Source organism: Pipistrellus hanaki (genome assembly GCF_964339955.1).
Source record: "Pipistrellus hanaki genome assembly, chromosome: 7".
Classification (NCBI taxonomy): Eukaryota; Metazoa; Chordata; class Mammalia; order Chiroptera; family Vespertilionidae; genus Pipistrellus; species Pipistrellus hanaki.
Window position 1 is genome coordinate 66477345 of NC_140509.1, and position 12059 is coordinate 66489403.

The following is a 12059-nucleotide window of genomic DNA, read 5'->3' on the forward strand; positions in this document are numbered from 1 at the left end:
AATCAGACAGACAACATTTCACTACATGGGATGATGCCCAACTAACTGAACCACACCAGCCATAGCTAGATAACTTAAGTTTAACACAATCACATTCAATAACCTAATGAAATTCTGACTTGTTGAAAATTTTAAGGCAATAAACTCAGACTCTGTTCCCCATGAGGTTGAGCACAGCCAACAGTGGTTTAAGGATTGGGGGTGGGGGTGTTCTTCATCCTCACCCAGTCAGAAATGGGGCCCAAATCCTGCAAGGCAAGATCAAGACACTATTCACCTCCCTAGTTTCTCCTGTCTCAGATTTCCAGTTTTTCTATGGTATCACACCCAGAATATGTGTGAAAACAGACCTACCCACAATTGTCTTCTTCCTGAAGCAGATGATATTAATATGCTTTTTGCTGAATATTTTGCTTCCAGAGGTCATTGGGGCCAAGTTCAACTGATACCAGTTATAACTATCTGGTTATTCATTAACAGGAAAAGAGTAAAGGGGAGATTATATAATATAGGCATGTCATTCATGCACTTTGCTGAGAAGTTATAGTTGACATTCTCCAAGTCTGTTCCTCACAGACCAGATTGCTGGGGAAGGGACTGGACGATAGATGCTTGCCCAGATAGGTTAGGGTGACTTGGGAAGATGCTTACTTGTCAGTCACACCTGAGAACAAGTCAGAGGCCAGAACAGGCATGGCCACTGAAGCACGGGAAGATTTGATATTTAAGCTTCTGAACAAAGGGAGTTTTCTCTCCTGCTCTTTGGACAAGCTCCCCTGCATTTGCCCACATGGTTCACCACCATGTGGGACTCACACTATGGACTGATGGAGTGAATATAGCCTAATGCCACGTTGGACTCAGCTCCACCATGGAATGGAAACTCTGGACACTGGTCCTGCTTTTAACTCTACTAAACTCCCAGCTACACCTTTTTTCAGGACTGGATTAAGGGACATTTGAAACCTGAGAAATATAATTCCAGACCAATAAAAGCCACTCTATATTCCATTTTAGTTTTATAATTTTTTCCCCCTAAATATATTGCAAACACCCCACTCCCACTAGTTAGGGAGGAATCTCAGTAACCCAATTGTTCGACAACACTCCTTTTAGGTCTTTTCTTACTTTCAGGCTTTTTCTTACTATCCCAGGCCTGCTTTTGGAACTTGGTTCTGTGTCAGGCCCTACCTCTTTCTTCAGCCTTCTCAGAGACAAGTACTCCCTAACTAAATAGGAAGACTCATGTCAAAAACCAACACCTGAGTGAGTGGGAAAAATTTATGAGCCCATGGATTGTATTATCCTGAGAAAGTGCTCAGAATCTATATATCTAGTATCCATCTTGACCAAAAAAAGAGAGCATCTTTTGCACTTATGCAGAACAAATAGGATAGTTGTGATGGCTAAGGTTATGATCAATTTGGTTGGGTCATGGTGCTCAAACATTTCTGTGAAGATGTGTTTTGATGAGATTTACATTTAAATGGTCAGACTTTGAGAAAAGCAAATTGATCTGCATAATGTAGATGGGCCTAGAGTAAGGAGTCCTGTCCACTCTACCCAAAACCCGCAACTGCTCTGCAATAGGGGAGGGCTGGAGTAGACATTACAAAAGACAACCATATATTCAAAGCAGATCCTCACACTTTCCTAGGCTTGGTCAGAAAGAGCTAGCATCATAGTCTATTACTTGTGAAACACTAAACATGATAGTATAAGTAAGTATTCACCATGTAACAGAACCAGTAGAGTGGGGATGAGGGGGAGTGGGGCAGAGAAGTAGGGGGAGAGAGAGAGAGAGATTGGTTTTAAGAAATTGGCTCATGTGATTATAGATTCTGGCAAGTCTAAAATCTGTGGACAGCTGGCAGCCTGGAGACCCAAGGAAGAGTCAATATTTCAGTTCAAGTCTAAAGGCTCTTTGCTGATAGAAATCTATCTTGTAGGTGGAAGTCAGTGATTGTTCTATAAAGATTCTCAGCTGATTGAATGAGGCACCACTAATGGCCTGGCCCTGCTACTCATCATGGGTCCTTATCAGTCCCTTTGGGTGCAAGGACTCTATCAGCTGATACTGGGTCTCCAACAGGCCTCACTCTGCTACTTATATGTGTCTTTGGCACCTGTTTAAGGATCCTGAACATTTCATGACAGTCAGAAAGTCCCCAATATCCTGTGACCATCTAACACTTGTTTCATCACTCTGAAAAGTTATAGTAAGTGGTTTTACTTAACACCACCCTCCAGAAGCTCCACTTCAGCCCCCCTAAATAATGAAAGTTAATGGCAGGTATGTCAAAATTAAGTGGGCAAGGGTACAGAATGTGTTGGGACTGAGGGTCAGAGAAAAGAGAATAAAACTGTGATCAAATGATGCTGAGAAAAGAGAAATTCTGGCTATGACTTCTTAAGCACTTTCTCTGTGCTAGGCATTGCATTATACATATTCACTGAATTCTCACATCTGTCCTATGAGATGAGTCTGACCATTATCCACATTTCATAGATGAGAAAAGTGAGGCACACAGAGGTATAATAATTTTTCAAAGTCTTAGAGCTATTAAATGATAGGGCTACCCACTTTTTTTAAAATATATTTTATTTATTATTATTATTATTATTATTATTATTATTATTATTATTTACAGAGAAGAGAGAGGGATAGAGAGCTAGAAACATTGATGAGAGAGAGAGACATCCATCAGCTGCCTCCTGCACACCTCCCACTGGGGATGTGCTTGCAACCAAGGCACATGCCCTTGACTGGAATCGAACCCGGGACCCCTCAATCCTCAGGCCGATGCCCTATCCACTGAGGCAAACCAGTTTCAGCAGGGCTTTTTAAATGAACCCCTGTATTCTCTGGCAAAGAAACTAGGTATGTGCATAATTTGGAAAGGACATCCTTCCTAGAATTCCTCTGGAGACACATTGAGCAATTCTGCATCCCTGAACTCCATGTGTTTTTTTTTTTTTTTCTTTTCTCTGTGTTTCCATCATAACCATTCCGTTTCTTTTGATCAATTTTTTAAAAAGATGATAATGTATTCACTTAGGTCATGATGAACTCATTCCTCCCTCTTTTGGCCTAAGGGGTAGTGTTGGCTTCATTATATTTTTATCTTAATAAGCAAGCTCCTTTATAGATACAGGAAATAGATTAGTGAGGAGTAGGCAAATGGGTAAAAGAGTCATAGGTATAAACTTTTAGTTATAAGATGTATAGCATGGTGGGATATAATGTATAGCATGGTGGCTATCTATACTAATAAAAGGGTAAGCTGAAACCTGTTTGGCTCAGTGGATAGAGCATCAGCCTGCGGACTCAAGGGTCCCAGGCTTGATTCCAGTCAAGGGCATGTACCTTGGTTGTGGGCACATCCCCAGTAGGGGGTGTGCAGGAGGCAGCTGGTCGATGTTTCTCTCTCATCGATGTTTCTAGCTCTCTATTACTCTCTCTTTCTCTCTGTGGAAAATCAATAAAATATATTTTTTTTAAATAAAAATAAATAAAAGGGTAATATGCTAATTAGACTGGATAGATCAGACGTCCTTCCAGACAAAACCATGGTGGTGGAGGCTGAGGCAGAGGCAGTTAGGGGTGATCAGGGAGGCAGGCAGAGTAGTTAGGGGTGGTCAGGTCAACAGGGGAGAGCAGCTAGGAGCAATCTGGCTGGCAGAGGAGAGCAGGTAGGGGCGGTCAGACCTGCAGGGGAGCAGTTAGGGGCATCAGGCAGGCAGAAAGGCAGAGGTGATTAGAGATGACCAGGCAGGCAGGCAGAGAGGTTAGGGGTGAACAGGCAGGCAGGCAGGTGAGCAGTTAAAAGCTGGCAGCCCCAGATTGTGAGAGGGATGTCAGACTGCCAGCAGTTAGACATCCCCCAAGGGGTTCTGAATTGGAGAGGATGCAGTCCAGGCTGAGGGGTCCCCCTTTTCCCCCCATGCATGAATTTTATGCATCGAGTCTCTAATCCTATATAATAAAAGGCTAATATGCAAATGGACCAAACAGTAGAATGACTGGTCACTATGATGTACACTGATCATCAGGGGGCAGATTCTCAATGCAGGAGCACTGCTCATCCAGAAGCCAGGCTCATGGCTTGCAAGCACAGCAGCAGTGGTAGGAACCTCTCCCGCCTCTGTGGCAGCACTAAAAAGCAGTGAACCGAGCGGTAAGGAGCAAGGGGTCCTGGACTGCAAGAGGGCACAGGCTGAGCTGAGGGACCCCTCCCCCAAAGTGCACGAATTTCATGCACTGGGCCTCTAATAGTTAATAATTGTCTATTGCATATTTGAAAATTGCTAAGAGAATAGTCCTTAAAAGTTCTATCAAAAGAAAAAAAATTGTAACTCTGTATAGGAATGGATGTTAACTAAATTTATTGTGATGATCATTTTACAATATATATAAATATTGAGTCATTATATTCTACACCTGAAATTAATATAACCTTGTATGCGGTCTACTGCCAGAAGCTAACATGAATGACTGAGGAATGGGTGAGGTGGAGGTTCACAGTTTGTGAGTCTCGAAGTGCAAAAGCTATAAAAGGCAAAAATGGGGGAAATGCAAGCTGATGATGCTGACAGATTTGTTACTTGCAATCACTGAAATCTAAGGTGGTAAGCATTTTTTGTCAAATGTATAGTCATTTCATATTTGTCTATAGAAAAAGACATGCTGTTAACTTTTTTTTTTTTCTTCACCGCTATTTGGTGGTTGCTAGGAGCACAAAGTGATAATACAAACTGGTTTCAAGAATTTGTTCAAAGGTCTTCCCTCTCCTTTTGTAAATAATTTCCCGATTACTCTCCACCCTTTCAAACAGAACTGACCACTCCCTGCTCTCTTCTTACCAAACTGGCTCAACTTCTGTTACAAGACAAAGGTATATTGCTATTTTTAGTCAATCTCATAAATTTCTTCATAGAGGAAATGACAGCTTATTTTCTTTAAATTGCTGTGATAAGGGTGATCTAGCAAATAATAATACACAGCTAATGTTTATATACTAACCTATGAGGGGATGGGGTTAAGCACTGCTCATAATGATCTCATTTAACCTTCACAATGACCCCATGTGGTATACATTATTCTATCTCCACTTTATAGGTAATGAAAGACAGGAACAGAGAAGTTAAGTAAATGCCCAAGACTATAATCAGCAGCAATGAGCACATTGAACCCAGTTTCAGAGTATTACAATAATACTGTCTCATAAAATGTCTGATGATGGACTGACTACAACAAAGACTGTCTTGCTCACTCTGAACCACTAGCCAGGATTCTGTGACAAGATTAAGACACAGATCCACATTATACATTTCCATGCAGGCAAAAATTTTCTCTACATAATTGGGAATAGAAAATTTCTGTACTTAGTCTGTTCAGGTTGAATACCACAGAATACCATAGAATACCATAGGCTGGGTGGCTTATAAACAATAGAAATTTATTTCTCACAGTCTGGAGGTGGGGAAGTTCAAGATCAAGGCGCCAGCAGATTTGCTGTCTGGCGAGGGCCCACTTCCTGGTTCACAGCCAGCTGTTTTCTTCTTCTTTTTTTTTGAGAGTGAAAAGGAGGGAGAAACATTGATATGAGAGAGACGCATCAATTGGTTGTCTCTTGCACATACCCCAACTGGGACTGGGGATCTAGCATGCAACCGAGGTATGTGCCCTTGACCAGAATTGAACCTAAGACCCTTCACTCTGCAGGCTGACACTCTATCCACTAAGCCAGACCAGCTAGGGCCAGCTGTCTTCTTCTCACATGATGAAGGGACAAGGGGGCTCTCTAGGATCTCTTTTATAAGGGTTTTAATTCCATTCATGAGGGCTCTCACCTCTCAAAGGCTCCATCACCAAATACCATAACACTGAAAGTTAGCATTTAACATATGAATTTTGGGAGACACAGACATTCAATCTATAGCAAGTAGTAAGAAATTATCATTTCATTTTGGTTTGATTTCTAGTCCAAAAAAAAATCATCTTATTAATTCTTTATTCACACAAACTTAATATATTTCAACTCTTTTTAGAGGTCTGGATGGTAGCACATATACATTCCTCAATCAAAGTATTGATTATGATAGCTTGGTAGGTATCTAAAGGTTAACTTGGTTTTTAAAGCCACACACTCACTCATTTATTTGTTCATTCGGTATATTTATTAAGTAGCAATTATGTGCTGGTCATTAGAGAGATTGCTCCCTCATGGAGAATCTGTCCAGATATGAGAGGCAGACTTGAAACAATGTGTAGAATGCCATCTGGGGTGCTCCAGAGAAGGTTAAAGCTAGCACGGGGCAAAGGGCAAAGGGCATGCCAGGTGTAGGGGAGCAAGAAGGGATGTCCTCACCTATGACATGTGACAGGAAGGTTAACTTTACTTACAGGATGATATGAGGTAGTTGTCCCAAACTCAAATGCCTACAGGACCAAGAATCAATTAAACAGTGTGTGTGGTGATCAAGACATTGGGCCAATGGTTCAACCTGGGAACTTTGGGCTATAGAAAAAAAAACAAAACTTTTATTTCTGTACAGTTAAATTTTCTGAGAAAATTTTTACTGACACTTGGGATCTAAACAAAAAGACAACCATGGAAGTGAATTTATACATGATTATCTAATAATCCAGAGAGGTTTATCTCCCCAGAGCTTTGCGTTTTATTTTAATATATTTTTATTGATTTCAGAGAGGAAAGGAGAGGGAGAGAGAGAAACATCAATGATGAGAGTGAATCATTGATCATCTTCCTTTTGCACCCCACCATACTGGGGACTGAGCCTGACACCTGGGCATGTGCCCTGACCAGGAATTGAACTGTGACCTCCTGGTTCCTAGGTCAACACTCAACCACTGAGCCACTCAGGCCAGATTGCGTACGTTGTTGTTTTTATGTTAAGGAGCAATGACCCCTACCCCCAACCCACCCCAGAACAATGGAGATATTTCCTGGAATGTCAAGCTGGATACTCTAGTCTTGTCTACCCTGTGGAGAAATTTATTTACAACCCAAAGGGCAAGAAGCCAGGATCCTTTTCCTCTCGAATCTGCCTGCAGATTAAAGAACTGGGTACCGAAATGTTGACCAAAGATCAAGATGGAATGAATCCTTAAGCTGAAGCCTTGTGAACCAGAGCAGTTTCAGGTTCTCAAAGAAGGAGGCCTGAGGGTATCTAAAAACCAGCAAGACGGCACTGGGCATCAGTGCAGTGAAGGAAAACACTTAGAGGAAGAGGAAGAAGCCCTGAAAGAGGAAGTGTGAGGTACTGAGGACAAATTGACTACTTCTTTACGTTGCTAGTTCTTTTTTTAGCAAGTTTATCTAGACCAGTGTCTTATGATGTTGAGAAGTGTTTTCTAAAAGAACAAGGTAGCTGTCCTCTATGGGACTGACCACACAGGGCCTGAGATTATTAGGTGTGCTCTTTTAGCTGCAAGGGACAAAGACACTCAGATTACCTTTAGTGACAAGTGATTCTAGTGAAGATGTGTGTGACAGTCAAAGAGGAAATAGCCCCCAGTGAGCTGGTCCTCAGGGGGCCACAGGGAGGGAACATTGTTCCCGGTATACAAAGTGCTACCAAACCTCTGCCTACAGCTGCAGCTCCAAGACCTGGGCCTCTTGTTCTCTCCTCACCAGGGATCTTTGCTTATTATTCTAGTGTTCTACTTTCTGTCCCTGAGCTGGTTGTTTCTTCTTTTTTTTATTTTTGTTCCCCTTCCCCCCAGCTATCTTCCCTTCCATTATGGTCTATTTTCACTCTCTGAAAGAATCTTTATTTAGGTTGTCCTGGCATTGATTGAGAAAAAAAATTAAAAATATATATTTTATTGATTTCAAAAAGGGAGAGGGAGAAAGAGAAAGAAACATCAATGATGAGAGAGAATAATTTATCAGCTACCTCCTACATGCCTCCCACTGGGGTTCAAGCCTGCAACCTGGGCATGTGCCCTGACTAGAAACTGAACCATGACCTCCAGGTTTATAGTCACTGCTCAATTACTGAGCCACACCAGCTGGGCAGAGTGAGAAAACTTTCAGCTCAATTAACAGAAAGCCAAATTGGCTTTGGCTAATAGGACTTTATTTTTTGTCCTATATAAGAGTCTAGAACAGTGGTCGGTAAACTCATTAGTCAACAGAGCCAAATATCAACAGTACGACTGAAATTTCTTTTGAGAGCCAAAATTTTTAAACTTAAACTACATAGGTAGGTACATTGCTATTCACTTAATTAGGATACCCCTAAGCTTGCCTTTGCTAAAAACTCAAGGGGCCAAAGAGCCGCATGTGGCTCTCTAGCCACAGTTTGCCAACCATTGTGCTAGAGGTAGGTTGTTGCAGATATTCATTCAACTGCTCAATGCTAATATTAGCACCTTGGTTGCAAGATGGCTGTTGCAGATCCAGGCAGCATGTGCCTACATTTAGGGCAGCAAGATTAGAAAAGGGGCAAGGCCAGCACCCTCTCCTGTTGCATCTGTAGCATGAGTATGCACGCACACAGGAAGACTCCTGCTTCTGTCTCATTGACGGGAACTGTGTCATATGACTATGCTTCACTGCTGTGAAGTGAGTATTGAGCTTTTAGAGTCTCTATAGTAGGAAGGTAGCAAGATAGAAGGACATTGAGAAAGGTTATTAGCAGTCAGCTAATGAAAAATGTCTGTCACTGTCACTAACTTGCATGTGGCATCTATCTTAGGTAGTGCTTATATATAAGCCATCTACTAGGAGATGTTTTGTAAAATATTAAGTATTTACTTAATATTAATGGAATGATAGGCACTTGTCTAGGTGCAGTTGTTCTCTTTGGTAATGCTTACCACAATTTTAGTAGTTATATATTTGTGAATAATAAGTGCTATGGCAAAAACATAGCTAAGAAAGGGACAGTGTGGAGACATGGATAGTGTGAGAGGGCAGGAGAGAATTGGCTGTAAGTTACAGAATGTTCGAATTTAGTACTAAATGCCACAAACTTGCCTTGCTTTAAAGGCAAACTGGCAGACATTTCTGTTCTAGAGAAGAGGGGAAGGAATTGCTCAGCACCAGGAGACAAGTGTCCAGTTTTCACTGCACAACCAGTCTCTATTCTCTTTCAAATAGTTGGCCTATAAACTTCCTTTCTCTAGGCTGTGCTTAGTGTAAACTTCAAACTTCTGAGCACCACTTCAGTTTGCACTTGGCCTTGGTATCATCCATCCCATATTGGTTCTCTTAGTTTTTAAAAACTCACCAGAGGATATAGTAGGACAAACATATACTTGGATATTCTTAGGCATTAGGCATTAGATTTTTACCAAGGAAAGGCACTGCCCATTTTACTTCTGTGTGACTATATAAGATCTATATGTTGAATTTTTAAGTTTATTTTACTGATCATCCTCCTACCTCTCTTACTAACTTGTGACCCCGCTCCCCCACCCTGGCTTTATCTAGGCTAATTCTCCCTTATCTTTCACCTTATAATAAATTATAGCTGCCTTAAGAAACAATTTTCTTAAAACTTAGACTAGCTAAGTCTCTGTTTATGCTCCTGTAAATCCATTGCTCTCTTTGATAATGATTGCCATAGTTTAAGTATTTATTTGTGTAATAGTTTGATTAATACTTAGGTTTTTTATTAGTTTTTTTAAATTGATTTCAGAGAGGAAGGGAGAGGGACAGAGAGATAGAAATATCCATGATGAGAGAGAATCATGGATTGGCTGCCCGCAACCCAGGCATGTGCCCTTTACTGGAATCGAACCCAGGACTTCAGTCCACAGGCCAATGCTTTGTCCACTGAGCTAAGCCAGCTAGGGATGATTAATGCTGGCTTAATCCTGTAGTAGACTATAAGTGCTATGAGGGCAGGGGCCATATCTGCCTTGCTCAAGTCTATACCTCACTGTGCAGCAGTGCTGGACATACGCAGTGGCACTCAATAATATTAGTGAGCTAATCAATATATTCAGTCTACAAGTGACTAGCACAGTGCCTCAAAAGGCTAGTCCTCTATAGTAGACACTGATTGTGAAGCTCGGCCCAATCCCCCTTCAGGAATAGAAGACTTAGCCCCATCTGCTCCCTAGTCCTGGCAGAAACCCTCAATTCTCAGCATTCTTTGGAGAAGCCTCAGTTAAAGAAATGGACAGTCATTGGTTTGCATCCAGTTGAAGGCCCAGCCATTCATCTCAACTCAAGACACCTTTAAAAGGCCATCCCAGACCCAAGGCGTCTCTGAAGACTTTGTTGCAATGGCTTTACAGATCAGCTTCTCCCTCTGCTCACTTCCCTTTCACAGGGATTGATTCTAAGACCATACAAGAGCATGTTTTGCATGCTAATCTCTCTGTCAGATTCTACTTCCTGGGTAACGGAACCAGTGATAGCTATCACAGAATTGTTTACTGAACTGAACATTATGTTCTGTTCTATTCCATAGACTCCTAAACAGCAAAGATCAGTTCTTATTTATCTGTACATCTTTACGGTGACTAGAAGGTCCCTGTCCTATAGTGAGTGCTATGTCCACCCAAAATTCACATGTTGAAATTCTCACTCTCGAAGGTATGATATAAGGAGGTTGGGCCTTTGAGAGGTGCTTACGTCACAAGGGTAGAAACCTCATGAATGGGATTAGTGCCCTTATACAACAGGTTCCCGAGAGATCCCTACCTCTTCCACCATGTGAGGTTGCAAGAAGTCTGTTACCCAGAAGAGAGCCCTCAGTGGTCCACAATGGCACCCTCGCCTCAGACTTCCCATTTTCAGAACTGAGGGGGGGGAAAATTCTGTTTTTCATAAGCCATGCCGTAGTATTATAGCAGCCTGAATGTACTAAGGTAGTGTCATCATAAACACATCAAACAAAATACTCCCCAAAATTGCAGACTAGATGGAGCTAAAGCCATCCTATTCAAAGTGTGGCCTGAGAGCCAGTGGCATTAGCATTCCCTGAGTATCTCATTAGAAATATAACATCTCAAGCCCCAACCTGAACCAGACCTACTGAACTTGAATCTGCATTATAACAAGCCCCCCCCTCACCCCAGGTGATTCACCTGTACTTTGAAGTTGGAGACATACTGAGCGAAGGGATTTTATTCATATAAATAATATGATCTAGCTAGTAATTCCTCTCAAGTTTGTACACTATTTTCATATGGTTTTCCTCTAAAATTTAGCTTAACTGTAGTGTAATCATGTATTCTTCCGGTCAACAAATACTTATTGAGTGCCAAAGGTTTCAGCCCTATGGGGTTTGAGAAAATAAACAACAATATGCATATTGCAGAATGTGGGGTGAAAGTGCTAAGTGCCATGAAAATATAGGTCAAGATGAAAAGAAGGGAAGGTGGGCTGAAATTTCAAATTTTTGCATGATAAGCAGAGACTTGAAATAGGTAAGGTAATTAGCTTTATGGACACCCCATGTGGCTGTAGTGAGATGGGACAAGCAGATGTGAAAGCAGGTAGATCTCATGATGAGAGGCTATTTAATAAATTGATATTTGATACTTAATTGCTGAAAAAAGTAATACAAGCTATTTTCCCCTCAAGAACAGTGTATTTTCTTAGCCAATCCAAATCGATTTGGGCTGTGGAAGTTTCCATAAAACATTTCACCAGCGACGCTTCAGATTCCTCAAATACAAATGTAGGGATTAGAGAGACGGCACTTAAGGGCTGTTTTTGTTCTACACTCTCAAGTTGCCAGATGCCTTGAGGGCCAGTCGAATTGGGGCAGTCAACAGTGACGTGGCTGGGTGGCTGCCTAACGAGGGCAAAGCTTTCAACCCCAGGATACTGAGAAAATAGGAAGTGGGCTGGTGGGAGGTGGTGCCAAGCATAAAAAGAAACACAACAACCAACAGTAACCATTGCACCCAAGTTCCTTAGAAACCCCTGCACCCAGGTTGCGACTCCAGACTGTCCTGACCCTAACGCCTTGACACCTCGACATCATCATCGGCCTCTCCTTGCCTATTCCTCCCAATTCGGCTTCCCAGCCCTGGATCCAACCAGCCTCTCAGCAAACGACCTGGCCCC